This window comes from Manacus candei, unplaced genomic scaffold (assembly GCF_025592945.1).
Source record: "Manacus candei isolate 608988 ecotype Guabito, Panama unplaced genomic scaffold, ASM2559294v1 h1tg000262l, whole genome shotgun sequence".
Taxonomy (NCBI): domain Eukaryota; kingdom Metazoa; phylum Chordata; class Aves; order Passeriformes; family Pipridae; genus Manacus; species Manacus candei.
In genome coordinates, this window is record NW_026138310.1 from 225858 (window position 1) to 240835 (window position 14978).

Sequence of the window (14978 nt, forward strand, 5' to 3'; positions counted from 1 at the left end):
TCTCGAGCTGAAATCACTGAGGGGCTGGGATAGGGACAGGGTTTGGGCTTGGGACTGTAACACTTGGGGCAGGAATGACAGCAATCCCTGTGAGATAGGGCCTGTGGCACTGTCGCTGAAATCTGTGTGTGTTTGGACTCGGGATTCTAATTGGGAATGTGGAGTGAGAGGCTGGGGCTGAAATCCATATAGGGCTGGGATTGCGTCTCTGGAGCTGGGAGGGTGTCTGGAGCTCAGATGACGACTGTGGCAGCGTCACTGAAATCCCTGTGTGTCTGTGGAATTGGGATTATAATTGGGAATGTGGAGTGAGAGGCTGGGGCTGAAATCAGTATAGGGCTGGGATTGAGAGTTTGCAGTTGGGCTAGGAGTTCTGGGGTAAGAGGAGTAGCTGGGGGAGTGGGATTGGGAGTGTGAGGGTGGAGCTGGAAAATCCCAGAGCTGGAGCCAAGCTGAAGATCCTGCAGCGAGAACCTGGAGCAGCTTCCCGTGGCGGCGCTGGCAAGATGCAGAGCTACTGCTGAGAGAGCAGAGCTGGCAGTGCAATAAAGCTTGTGGGTCTCGAGCTGAAATCACTGAGGGGCTGGGATAGGGACAGGGTTTGGGCTTGGGACTGTAACACTTGGGGCAGGAATGACAGCAATCCCTGTGAGATAGGGCCTGTGGCACTGTCGCTGAAATCTGTGTGTGTTTGGACTCGGGATTCTAATTGGGAATGTGGAGTGAGAGGCTGGGGCTGAAATCCATATAGGGCTGGGATTGCGTCTCTGGAGCTGGGAGGGTGTCTGGAGCTCAGATGAGGACTGTGGCAGCGTCACTGAAATCCCTGTGTGTCTGTGGAATAAGGATTGATGAGCAGGAACGTGGGCTGGGTGGGTAGGGCTGAAATGAGTCTAGAGCTGGGGTTTTGACTTTGGAGTTGGGCTAGGAGTTCTGGGGTAGGAGGAGTACCTGGTGGACGGGAATTGGGAGGGTGAGGAATTGGGAAGTGGGAGACTGGGATTGGAATGTGAGGTGGGAGCTGGAAAGTGGCAGAGCTGGAGCCAAGCTGAAGATCCTGCAGCGAGAACCTGGAGCAGCTTCCCGTGGCGGCGCTGGCAAGATGCAGAGCTACTGCTGAGAGAGCAGAGCTGGCAGTGCAATAAAGCTTGTGGGTCTCGAGCTGAAATCACTGAGGGGCTGGGGTAGGGCTGGGTTCTGGGCTCGGGACTGTAACACCTGGGCAGGAATCAGTGTGGGGCAGAGATAGGGCCTGTGGCACCGTCGCTGAAATCCCTGTGTGTCTGTGGAATTGGGATTCTAATTGGGAATGTGGAGTGAGAGGCTGGGGCTGAAATCAGTATAGGGCTGGGATTGAGAGTTTGCAGTTGGGCTAGGAGTTCTGGGGTAAGAGGAGTAGCTGGGGGAGTGGGATTGGGAGTGTGAGGGTGGAGCTGGAAAATCCCAGAGCTGGAGCCAAGCTGAAGATCCTGCAGCGAGAACCTGGAGCAGCTTCCCGTGGCGGCGCTGGCAAGATGCAGAGCTACTGCTGAGAGAGCAGAGCTGGCAGTGCAATAAAGCTTGTGGGTCTCGAGCTGAAATCACTGAGGGGCTGGGATAGGGACAGGGTTTGGGCTTGGGACTGTAACACTTGGGGCAGGAATGACAGCAATCCCTGTGAGATAGGGCCTGTGGCACTGTCGCTGAAATCTGTGTGTGTTTGGACTCAGGATTCTAATTGGGAATGTGGAGTGAGAGGCTGGGGCTGAAATCCATATAGGGCTGGGATTGCGTCTCTGGAGCTGGGAGGGTGTCTGGAGCTCAGATGAGGACTGTGGCAGCGTCACTGAAATCCCTGTGTGTCTGTGGAATAAGGATTGATGAGCAGGAACGTGGGCTGGGTGGGTAGGGCTGAAATGAGTCTAGAGCTGGGGTTTTGACTTTGGAGTTGGGCTAGGAGTTCTGGGGTAGGAGGAGTACCTGGTGGACGGGAATTGGGAGGGTGAGGAATTGGGAAGTGGGAGACTGGGATTGGAATGTGAGGTGGGAGCTGGAAAGTGGCAGAGCTGGAGCCAAGCTGAAGATCCTGCAGCGAGAACCTGGAGCAGCTTCCCGTGGCGGCGCTGGCAAGATGCAGAGCTACTGCTGAGAGAGCAGAGCTGGCAGTGCAATAAAGCTTGTGGGTCTCGAGCTGAAATCACTGAGGGGCTGGGGTAGGGCTGGGTTCTGGGCTCGGGACTGTAACATCTGGGCAGGAATCAGTGTGGGGCGGAGATAGGGCCTGTGGCACCGTCGCTGAAATCCCTGTGTGTCTGTGGAATTGGGATTCTAATTGGGAATGTGGAGTGAGAGGCTGGGGCTGAAATCAGTATAGGGCTGGGATTGAGAGTTTGCAGTTGGGCTAGGAGTTCTGGGGTAAGAGGAGTAGCTGGGGGAGTGGGATTGGGAGTGTGAGGGTGGAGCTGGAAAATCCCAGAGCTGGAGCCAAGCTGAAGATCCTGCAGCGAGAACCTGGAGCAGCTTCCCGTGGCGGCGCTGGCAAGATGCAGAGCTACTGCTGAGAGAGCAGAGCTGGCAGTGCAATAAAGCTTGTGGGTCTCGAGCTGAAATCACTGAGGGGCTGGGGTAGGGCTGGGTTCTGGGCTCGGGACTGTAACACTTGGGGCAGGAATGACAGCAATCCCTGTGAGATAGGGCCTGTGGCACTGTCGCTGAAATCTGTGTGTGTTTGGACTCGGGATTCTAATTGGGAATGTGGAGTGAGAGGCTGGGGCTGAAATCCATATAGGGCTGGGATTGCGTCTCTGGAGCTGGGAGGGTGTCTGGAGCTCAGATGAGGACTGTGGCAGTGTCACTGAAATCCCTGTGTGTCTGTGGAATAAGGATTGATGAGCAGGAACGTGGGCTGGGTGGGTAGGGCTGAAATGAGTCTAGAGCTGGGGTTTTGACTTTGGAGTTGGGCTAGGAGTTCTGGGGTAGGAGGAGTACCTGGTGGACGGGAATTGGGAGGGTGAGGAATTGGGAAGTGGGAGACTGGGATTGGAATGTGAGGTGGGAGCTGGAAAGTGGCAGAGCTGGAGCCAAGCTGAAGATCCTGCAGCGAGAACCTGGAGCAGCTTCCCGTGGCGGCGCTGGCAAGATGCAGAGCTACTGCTGAGAGAGCAGAGCTGGCAGTGCAATAAAGCTTGTGGGTCTCGAGCTGAAATCACTGAGGGGCTGGGGTAGGGCTGGGTTCTGGGCTCGGGACTGTAACACCTGGGCAGGAATCAGTGTGGGGCAGAGATAGGGCCTGTGGCACCGTCGCTGAAATCCCTGTGTGTCTGTGGAATTGGGATTCTAATTGGGAATGTGGAGTGAGAGGCTGGGGCTGAAATCAGTATAGGGCTGGGATTGAGAGTTTGCAGTTGGGCTAGGAGTTATGGGGTAAGAGGAGTAGCTGGGGGAGTGGGATTGGGAGTGTGAGGGTGGAGCTGGAAAATCCCAGAGCTGGAGCCAAGCTGAAGATCCTGCAGCGAGAACCTGGAGCAGCTTCCCGTGGCGGCGCTGGCAAGATGCAGAGCTACTGCTGAGAGAGCAGAGCTGGCAGTGCAATAAAGCTTGTGGGTCTCGAGCTGAAATCACTGAGGGGCTGGGATAGGGACAGGGTTTGGGCTTGGGACTGTAACACTTGGGGCAGGAATGACAGCAATCCCTGTGAGATAGGGCCTGTGGCACTGTCGCTGAAATCTGTGTGTGTTTGGACTCGGGATTCTAATTGGGAATGTGGAGTGAGAGGCTGTGGCTGAAATCCATATAGGGCTGGGATTGCGTCTCTGGAGCTGGGAGGGTGTCTGGAGCTCAGATGAGGACTGTGGCAGCGTCCCTGAAATCCCTGTGTGTCTGTGGAATAAGGATTGATGAGCAGGAACGTGGGCTGGGTGGGTAGGGCTGAAATGAGTCTAGAGCTGGGGTTTTGACTTTGGAGTTGGGCTAGGAGTTCTGGGGTAGGAGGAGTACCTGGTGGACGGGAATTGGGAGGGTGAGGAATTGGGAAGTGGGAGACTGGGATTGGAATGTGAGGGTGGAGCTGGAAAGTGGCAGAGCTGGAGCCAAGCTGAAGATCCTGCAGCGAGAACCTGGAGCAGCTTCCCGTGGCGGCGCTGGCAAGATGCAGAGCTACTGCTGAGAGAGCAGAGCTGGCAGTGCAATAAAGCTTGTGGGTCTCGAGCTGAAATCACTGAGGGGCTGGGGTAGGGCTGGGTTCTGGGCTCGGGACTGTAACACCTGGGCAGGAATCAGTGTGGGGCGGAGATAGGGCCTGTGGCACCGTCGCTGAAATCCCTGTGTGTCTGTGGAATTGGGATTCTAATTGGGAATGTGGAGTGAGAGGCTGGGGCTGAAATCAGTATAGGGCTGGGATTGAGAGTTTGCAGTTGGGCTAGGAGTTCTGGGGTAAGAGGAGTAGCTGGGGGAGTGGGATTGGGAGTGTGAGGGTGGAGCTGGAAAATCCCAGAGCTGGAGCCAAGCTGAAGATCCTGCAGCGAGAACCTGGAGCAGCTTCCCGTGGCGGCGCTGGCAAGATGCAGAGCTACTGCTGAGAGAGCAGAGCTGGCAGTGCAATAAAGCTTGTGGGTCTCGAGCTGAAATCACTGAGGGGCTGGGGTAGGGCTGGGTTCTGGGCTCGGGACTGTAACATCTGGGCAGGAATCAGTGTGGGGCGGAGATAGGGCCTGTGGCACCGTCGCTGAAATCCCTGTGTGTCTGTGGAATTGGGATTATAATTGGGAATGTGGAGTGAGAGGCTGGGGCTGAAATCAGTATAGGGCTGGGATTGAGAGTTTGCAGTTGGGCTAGGAGTTATGGGGTAAGAGGAGTAGCTGGGGGAGTGGGATTGGGAGTGTGAGGGTGGAGCTGGAAAATCCCAGAGCTGGAGCCAAGCTGAAGATCCTGCAGCGAGAACCTGGAGCAGCTTCCCGTGGCGGCGCTGGCAAGATGCAGAGCTACTGCTGAGAGAGCAGAGCTGGCAGTGCAATAAAGCTTGTGGGTCTCGAGCTGAAATCACTGAGGGGCTGGGATAGGGACAGGGTTTGGGCTTGGGACTGTAACACTTGGGGCAGGAATGACAGCAATCCCTGTGAGATAGGGCCTGTGGCACTGTCGCTGAAATCTGTGTGTGTTTGGACTCGGGATTCTAATTGGGAATGTGGAGTGAGAGGCTGGGGCTGAAATCCATATAGGGCTGGGATTGCGTCTCTGGAGCTGGGAGGGTGTCTGGAGCTCAGATGAGGACTGTGGCAGCGTCACTGAAATCCCTGTGTGTCTGTGGAATAAGGATTGATGAGCAGGAACGTGGGCTGGGTGGGTAGGGCTGAAATGAGTCTAGAGCTGGGGTTTTGACTTTGGAGTTGGGCTAGGAGTTCTGGGGTAGGAGGAGTACCTGGTGGACGGGAATTGGGAGGGTGAGGAATTGGGAAGTGGGAGACTGGGATTGGAATGTGAGGGTGGAGCTGGAAAGTGGCAGAGCTGGAGCCAAGCTGAAGATCCTGCAGCGAGAACCTGGAGCAGCTTCCCGTGGCGGCGCTGGCAAGATGCAGAGCTACTGCTGAGAGAGCAGAGCTGGCAGTGCAATAAAGCTTGTGGGTCTCGAGCTGAAATCACTGAGGGGCTGGGGTAGGGCTGGGTTCTGGGCTCGGGACTGTAACACCTGGGCAGGAATCAGTGTGGGGCAGAGATAGGGGCTGTGGCACCATCGCTGAAATCCCTGTGTGTCTGTGGAATTGGGATTCTAATTGGGAATGTGGAGTGAGAGGCTGGGGCTGAAATCAGTATAGGGCTGGGATTGAGAGTTTGCAGTTGGGCTAGGAGTTCTGGGGTAAGAGGAGTAGCTGGGGGAGTGGGATTGGGAGTGTGAGGGTGGAGCTGGAAAATCCCAGAGCTGGAGCCAAGCTGAAGATCCTGCAGCGAGAACCTGGAGCAGCTTCCCGTGGCGGCGCTGGCAAGATGCAGAGCTACTGCTGAGAGAGCAGAGCTGGCAGTGCAATAAAGCTTGTGGGTCTCGAGCTGAAATCACTGAGGGGCTGGGATAGGGACAGGGTTTGGGCTTGGGACTGTAACACTTGGGGCAGGAATGACAGCAATCCCTGTGAGATAGGGCCTGTGGCACTGTCGCTGAAATCTGTGTGTGTTTGGACTCGGGATTCTAATTGGGAATGTGGAGTGAGAGGCTGGGGCTGAAATCCATATAGGGCTGGGATTGCGTCTCTGGAGCTGGGAGGGTGTCTGGAGCTCAGATGAGGACTGTGGCAGCGTCACTGAAATCCCTGTGTGTCTGTGGAATAAGGATTGATGAGCAGGAACGTGGGCTGGGTGGGTAGGGCTGAAATGAGTCTAGAGCTGGGGTTTTGACTTTGGAGTTGGGCTAGGAGTTCTGGGGTAGGAGGAGTACCTGGTGGACGGGAATTGGGAGGGTGAGGAATTGGGAAGTGGGAGACTGGGATTGGAATGTGAGGTGGGAGCTGGAAAGTGGCAGAGCTGGAGCCAAGCTGAAGATCCTGCAGCGAGAACCTGGAGCAGCTTCCCGTGGCGGCGCTGGCAAGATGCAGAGCTACTGCTGAGAGAGCAGAGCTGGCAGTGCAATAAAGCTTGTGGGTCTCGAGCTGAAATCACTGAGGGGCTGGGGTAGGGCTGGGTTCTGGGCTCGGGACTGTAACATCTGGGCAGGAATCAGTGTGGGGCGGAGATAGGGCCTGTGGCACCGTCGCTGAAATCCCTGTGTGTCTGTGGAATTGGGATTCTAATTGGGAATGTGGAGTGAGAGGCTGGGGCTGAAATCAGTATAGGGCTGGGATTGAGAGTTTGCAGTTGGGCTAGGAGTTCTGGGGTAAGAGGAGTAGCTGGGGGAGTGGGATTGGGAGTGTGAGGGTGGAGCTGGAAAATCCCAGAGCTGGAGCCAAGCTGAAGATCCTGCAGCGAGAACCTGGAGCAGCTTCCCGTGGCGGCGCTGGCAAGATGCAGAGCTACTGCTGAGAGAGCAGAGCTGGCAGTGCAATAAAGCTTGTGGGTCTCGAGCTGAAATCACTGAGGGGCTGGGGTAGGGCTGGGTTCTGGGCTCGGGACTGTAACACTTGGGGCAGGAATGACAGCAATCCCTGTGAGATAGGGCCTGTGGCACTGTCGCTGAAATCTGTGTGTGTTTGGACTCGGGATTCTAATTGGGAATGTGGAGTGAGAGGCTGGGGCTGAAATCCATATAGGGCTGGGATTGCGTCTCTGGAGCTGGGAGGGTGTCTGGAGCTCAGATGAGGACTGTGGCAGTGTCACTGAAATCCCTGTGTGTCTGTGGAATAAGGATTGATGAGCAGGAACGTGGGCTGGGTGGGTAGGGCTGAAATGAGTCTAGAGCTGGGGTTTTGACTTTGGAGTTGGGCTAGGAGTTCTGGGGTAGGAGGAGTACCTGGTGGACGGGAATTGGGAGGGTGAGGAATTGGGAAGTGGGAGACTGGGATTGGAATGTGAGGTGGGAGCTGGAAAGTGGCAGAGCTGGAGCCAAGCTGAAGATCCTGCAGCGAGAACCTGGAGCAGCTTCCCGTGGCGGCGCTGGCAAGATGCAGAGCTACTGCTGAGAGAGCAGAGCTGGCAGTGCAATAAAGCTTGTGGGTCTCGAGCTGAAATCACTGAGGGGCTGGGGTAGGGCTGGGTTCTGGGCTCGGGACTGTAACACCTGGGCAGGAATCAGTGTGGGGCAGAGATAGGGCCTGTGGCACCGTCGCTGAAATCCCTGTGTGTCTGTGGAATTGGGATTCTAATTGGGAATGTGGAGTGAGAGGCTGGGGCTGAAATCAGTATAGGGCTGGGATTGAGAGTTTGCAGTTGGGCTAGGAGTTATGGGGTAAGAGGAGTAGCTGGGGGAGTGGGATTGGGAGTGTGAGGGTGGAGCTGGAAAATCCCAGAGCTGGAGCCAAGCTGAAGATCCTGCAGCGAGAACCTGGAGCAGCTTCCCGTGGCGGCGCTGGCAAGATGCAGAGCTACTGCTGAGAGAGCAGAGCTGGCAGTGCAATAAAGCTTGTGGGTCTCGAGCTGAAATCACTGAGGGGCTGGGATAGGGACAGGGTTTGGGCTTGGGACTGTAACACTTGGGGCAGGAATGACAGCAATCCCTGTGAGATAGGGCCTGTGGCACTGTCGCTGAAATCTGTGTGTGTTTGGACTCAGGATTCTAATTGGGAATGTGGAGTGAGAGGCTGTGGCTGAAATCCATATAGGGCTGGGATTGCGTCTCTGGAGCTGGGAGGGTGTCTGGAGCTCAGATGAGGACTGTGGCAGCGTCCCTGAAATCCCTGTGTGTCTGTGGAATAAGGATTGATGAGCAGGAACGTGGGCTGGGTGGGTAGGGCTGAAATGAGTCTAGAGCTGGGGTTTTGACTTTGGAGTTGGGCTAGGAGTTCTGGGGTAGGAGGAGTACCTGGTGGACGGGAATTGGGAGGGTGAGGAATTGGGAAGTGGGAGACTGGGATTGGAATGTGAGGGTGGAGCTGGAAAGTGGCAGAGCTGGAGCCAAGCTGAAGATCCTGCAGCGAGAACCTGGAGCAGCTTCCCGTGGCGGCGCTGGCAAGATGCAGAGCTACTGCTGAGAGAGCAGAGCTGGCAGTGCAATAAAGCTTGTGGGTCTCGAGCTGAAATCACTGAGGGGCTGGGGTAGGGCTGGGTTCTGGGCTCGGGACTGTAACACCTGGGCAGGAATCAGTGTGGGGCGGAGATAGGGCCTGTGGCACCGTCGCTGAAATCCCTGTGTGTCTGTGGAATTGGGATTCTAATTGGGAATGTGGAGTGAGAGGCTGGGGCTGAAATCAGTATAGGGCTGGGATTGAGAGTTTGCAGTTGGGCTAGGAGTTCTGGGGTAAGAGGAGTAGCTGGGGGAGTGGGATTGGGAGTGTGAGGGTGGAGCTGGAAAATCCCAGAGCTGGAGCCAAGCTGAAGATCCTGCAGCGAGAACCTGGAGCAGCTTCCCGTGGCGGCGCTGGCAAGATGCAGAGCTACTGCTGAGAGAGCAGAGCTGGCAGTGCAATAAAGCTTGTGGGTCTCGAGCTGAAATCACTGAGGGGCTGGGGTAGGGCTGGGTTCTGGGCTCGGGACTGTAACATCTGGGCAGGAATCAGTGTGGGGCGGAGATAGGGCCTGTGGCACCGTCGCTGAAATCCCTGTGTGTCTGTGGAATTGGGATTATAATTGGGAATGTGGAGTGAGAGGCTGGGGCTGAAATCAGTATAGGGCTGGGATTGAGAGTTTGCAGTTGGGCTAGGAGTTATGGGGTAAGAGGAGTAGCTGGGGGAGTGGGATTGGGAGTGTGAGGGTGGAGCTGGAAAATCCCAGAGCTGGAGCCAAGCTGAAGATCCTGCAGCGAGAACCTGGAGCAGCTTCCCGTGGCGGCGCTGGCAAGATGCAGAGCTACTGCTGAGAGAGCAGAGCTGGCAGTGCAATAAAGCTTGTGGGTCTCGAGCTGAAATCACTGAGGGGCTGGGATAGGGACAGGGTTTGGGCTTGGGACTGTAACACTTGGGGCAGGAATGACAGCAATCCCTGTGAGATAGGGCCTGTGGCACTGTCGCTGAAATCTGTGTGTGTTTGGACTCGGGATTCTAATTGGGAATGTGGAGTGAGAGGCTGGGGCTGAAATCCATATAGGGCTGGGATTGCGTCTCTGGAGCTGGGAGGGTGTCTGGAGCTCAGATGAGGACTGTGGCAGCGTCACTGAAATCCCTGTGTGTCTGTGGAATAAGGATTGATGAGCAGGAACGTGGGCTGGGTGGGTAGGGCTGAAATGAGTCTAGAGCTGGGGTTTTGACTTTGGAGTTGGGCTAGGAGTTCTGGGGTAGGAGGAGTACCTGGTGGACGGGAATTGGGAGGGTGAGGAATTGGGAAGTGGGAGACTGGGATTGGAATGTGAGGTGGGAGCTGGAAAGTGGCAGAGCTGGAGCCAAGCTGAAGATCCTGCAGCGAGAACCTGGAGCAGCTTCCCGTGGCGGCGCTGGCAAGATGCAGAGCTACTGCTGAGAGAGCAGAGCTGGCAGTGCAATAAAGCTTGTGGGTCTCGAGCTGAAATCACTGAGGGGCTGGGGTAGGGCTGGGTTCTGGGCTCGGGACTGTAACACCTGGGCAGGAATCAGTGTGGGGCAGAGATAGGGCCTGTGGCACCGTCGCTGAAATCCCTGTGTGTCTGTGGAATTGGGATTATAATTGGGAATGTGGAGTGAGAGGCTGGGGCTGAAATCAGTATAGGGCTGGGATTGAGAGTTTGCAGTTGGGCTAGGAGTTATGGGGTAAGAGGAGTAGCTGGGGGAGTGGGATTGGGAGTGTGAGGGTGGAGCTGGAAAATCCCAGAGCTGGAGCCAAGCTGAAGATCCTGCAGCGAGAACCTGGAGCAGCTTCCCGTGGCGGCGCTGGCAAGATGCAGAGCTACTGCTGAGAGAGCAGAGCTGGCAGTGCAATAAAGCTTGTGGGTCTCGAGCTGAAATCACTGAGGGGCTGGGGTAGGGCTGGGTTCTGGGCTCGGGACTGTAACACCTGGGCAGGAATCAGTGTGGGGCAGAGATAGGGCCTGTGGCACCGTCGCTGAAATCCCTGTGTGTCTGTGGAATTGGGATTCTAATTGGGAATGTGGAGTGAGAGGCTGGGGCTGAAATCAGTATAGGGCTGGGATTGAGAGTTTGCAGTTGGGCTAGGAGTAATGGGGTAAGAGGAGTAGCTGGGGGAGTGGGATTGGGAGTGTGAGGGTGGAGCTGGAAAATCCCAGAGCTGGAGCCAAGCTGAAGATCCTGCAGCGAGAACCTGGAGCAGCTTCCCGTGGCGGCGCTGGCAAGATGCAGAGCTACTGCTGAGAGAGCAGAGCTGGCAGTGCAATAAAGCTTGTGGGTCTCGAGCTGAAATCACTGAGGGGCTGGGATAGGGACAGGGTTTGGGCTTGGGACTGTAACACTTGGGGCAGGAATGACAGCAATCCCTGTGAGATAGGGCCTGTGGCACTGTCGCTGAAATCTGTGTGTGTTTGGACTCGGGATTCTAATTGGGAATGTGGAGTGAGAGGCTGGGGCTGAAATCCATATAGGGCTGGGATTGCGTCTCTGGAGCTGGGAGGGTGTCTGGAGCTCAGATGAGGACTGTGGCAGCGTCACTGAAATCCCTGTGTGTCTGTGGAATAAGGATTGATGGGCAGGAACGTGGGCTGGGTGGGTAGGGCTGAAATGAGTCTAGAGCTGGGGTTTTGACTTTGGAGTTGGGCTAGGAGTTCTGGGGTAGGAGGAGTACCTGGTGGACGGGAATTGGGAGGGTGAGGAATTGGGAAGTGGGAGACTGGGATTGGAATGTGAGGTGGGAGCTGGAAAGTGGCAGAGCTGGAGCCAAGCTGAAGATCCTGCAGCGAGAACCTGGAGCAGCTTCCCGTGGCGGCGCTGGCAAGATGCAGAGCTACTGCTGAGAGAGCAGAGCTGGCAGTGCAATAAAGCTTGTGGGTCTCGAGCTGAAATCACTGAGGGGCTGGGATAGGGATGGGTTCTGGGCTTGGGACTGTAACACTTGGGGCAGGAATGACAGCAATCCCTGTGAGATAGGGCCTGTGGCACTGTCGCTGAAATCTGTGTGTCTGTGGAATTGGGATTATAATTGGGAATGTGGAGTGAGAGGCTGGGGCTGAAATCCATATAGGGCTGGGATTGCGTCTCTGGAGCTGGGAGGGTGTCTGGAGCTCAGATGAGGACTGTGGCAGCGTCACTGAAATCCCTGTGTGTCTGTGGAATAAGGATTGATGAGCAGGAACGTGGGCTGGGTGGGTAGGGCTGAAATGAGTCTAGAGCTGGGGTTTTGACTTTGGAGTTGGGCTAGGAGTTCTGGGGTAGGAGGAGTACCTGGTGGACGGGAATTGGGAGGGTGAGGAATTGGGAAGTGGGAGACTGGGATTGGAATGTGAGGGTGGAGCTGGAAAGTGGCAGAGCTGGAGCCAAGCTGAAGATCCTGCAGCGAGAACCTGGAGCAGCTTCCCGTGGCGGCGCTGGCAAGATGCAGAGCTACTGCTGAGAGAGCAGAGCTGGCAGTGCAATAAAGCTTGTGGGTCTCGAGCTGAAATCACTGAGGGGCTGGGGTAGGGCTGGGTTCTGGGCTCGGGACTGTAACACCTGGGCAGGAATCAGTGTGGGGCGGAGATAGGGCCTGTGGCACCGTCGCTGAAATCCCTGTGTGTCTGTGGAATTGGGATTCTAATTGGGAATGTGGAGTGAGAGGCTGGGGCTGAAATCAGTATAGGGCTGGGATTGAGAGTTTGCAGTTGGGCTAGGAGTTCTGGGGTAAGAGGAGTAGCTGGGGGAGTGGGATTGGGAGTGTGAGGGTGGAGCTGGAAAATCCCAGAGCTGGAGCCAAGCTGAAGATCCTGCAGCGAGAACCTGGAGCAGCTTCCCGTGGCGGCGCTGGCAAGATGCAGAGCTACTGCTGAGAGAGCAGAGCTGGCAGTGCAATAAAGCTTGTGGGTCTCGAGCTGAAATCACTGAGGGGCTGGGGTAGGGCTGGGTTCTGGGCTCGGGACTGTAACATCTGGGCAGGAATCAGTGTGGGGCGGAGATAGGGCCTGTGGCACCGTCGCTGAAATCCCTGTGTGTCTGTGGAATTGGGATTATAATTGGGAATGTGGAGTGAGAGGCTGGGGCTGAAATCAGTATAGGGCTGGGATTGAGAGTTTGCAGTTGGGCTAGGAGTTCTGGGGTAAGAGGAGTAGCTGGGGGAGTGGGATTGGGAGTGTGAGGGTGGAGCTGGAAAATCCCAGAGCTGGAGCCAAGCTGAAGATCCTGCAGCGAGAACCTGGAGCAGCTTCCCGTGGCGGCGCTGGCAAGATGCAGAGCTACTGCTGAGAGAGCAGAGCTGGCAGTGCAATAAAGCTTGTGGGTCTCGAGCTGAAATCACTGAGGGGCTGGGGTAGGGCTGGGTTCTGGGCTCGGGACTGTAACACTTGGGGCAGGAATGACAGCAATCCCTGTGAGATAGGGCCTGTGGCACTGTCGCTGAAATCTGTGTGTGTTTGGACTCGGGATTCTAATTGGGAATGTGGAGTGAGAGGCTGGGGCTGAAATCCATATAGGGCTGGGATTGCGTCTCTGGAGCTGGGAGGGTGTCTGGAGCTCAGATGAGGACTGTGGCAGTGTCACTGAAATCCCTGTGTGTCTGTGGAATAAGGATTGATGAGCAGGAACGTGGGCTGGGTGGGTAGGGCTGAAATGAGTCTAGAGCTGGGGTTTTGACTTTGGAGTTGGGCTAGGAGTTCTGGGGTAGGAGGAGTACCTGGTGGACGGGAATTGGGAGGGTGAGGAATTGGGAAGTGGGAGACTGGGATTGGAATGTGAGGTGGGAGCTGGAAAGTGGCAGAGCTGGAGCCAAGCTGAAGATCCTGCAGCGAGAACCTGGAGCAGCTTCCCGTGGCGGCGCTGGCAAGATGCAGAGCTACTGCTGAGAGAGCAGAGCTGGCAGTGCAATAAAGCTTGTGGGTCTCGAGCTGAAATCACTGAGGGGCTGGGGTAGGGCTGGGTTCTGGGCTCGGGACTGTAACACCTGGGCAGGAATCAGTGTGGGGCAGAGATAGGGCCTGTGGCACCGTCGCTGAAATCCCTGTGTGTCTGTGGAATTGGGATTCTAATTGGGAATGTGGAGTGAGAGGCTGGGGCTGAAATCAGTATAGGGCTGGGATTGAGAGTTTGCAGTTGGGCTAGGAGTAATGGGGTAAGAGGAGTAGCTGGGGGAGTGGGATTGGGAGTGTGAGGGTGGAGCTGGAAAATCCCAGAGCTGGAGCCAAGCTGAAGATCCTGCAGCGAGAACCTGGAGCAGCTTCCCGTGGCGGCGCTGGCAAGATGCAGAGCTACTGCTGAGAGAGCAGAGCTGGCAGTGCAATAAAGCTTGTGGGTCTCGAGCTGAAATCACTGAGGGGCTGGGATAGGGACAGGGTTTGGGCTTGGGACTGTAACACTTGGGGCAGGAATGACAGCAATCCCTGTGAGATAGGGCCTGTGGCACTGTCGCTGAAATCTGTGTGTGTTTGGACTCGGGATTCTAATTGGGAATGTGGAGTGAGAGGCTGGGGCTGAAATCCATATAGGGCTGGGATTGCGTCTCTGGAGCTGGGAGGGTGTCTGGAGCTCAGATGAGGACTGTGGCAGCGTCACTGAAATCCCTGTGTGTCTGTGGAATTGGGATTATAATTGGGAATGTGGAGTGAGAGGCTGGGGCTGAAATCAGTATAGGGCTGGGATTGAGAGTTTGCAGTTGGGCTAGGAGTTCTGGGGTAAGAGGAGTAGCTGGGGGAGTGGGATTGGGAGTGTGAGGGTGGAGCTGGAAAATCCCAGAGCTGGAGCCAAGCTGAAGATCCTGCAGCGAGAACCTGGAGCAGCTTCCCGTGGCGGCGCTGGCAAGATGCAGAGCTACTGCTGAGAGAGCAGAGCTGGCAGTGCAATAAAGCTTGTGGGTCTCGAGCTGAAATCACTGAGGGGCTGGGATAGGGACAGGGTTTGGGCTTGGGACTGTAACACTTGGGGCAGGAATGACAGCAATCCCTGTGAGATAGGGCCTGTGGCACTGTCGCTGAAATCTGTGTGTGTTTGGACTCGGGATTCTAATTGGGAATGTGGAGTGAGAGGCTGGGGCTGAAATCCATATAGGGCTGGGATTGCGTCTCTGGAGCTGGGAGGGTGTCTGGAGCTCAGATGAGGACTGTGGCAGCGTCACTGAAATCCCTGTGTGTCTGTGGAATAAGGATTGATGAGCAGGAACGTGGGCTGGGTGGGTAGGGCTGAAATGAGTCTAGAGCTGGGGTTTTGACTTTGGAGTTGGGCTAGGAGTTCTGGGGTAGGAGGAGTACCTGGTGGACGGGAATTGGGAGGGTGAGGAATTGGGAAGTGGGAGACTGGGATTGGAATGTGAGGGTGGAGCTGGAAAGTGGCAGAGCTGGAGCCAAGCTGAAGATCCTGCAGCGAGAACCTGGAGCAGCTTCCCGT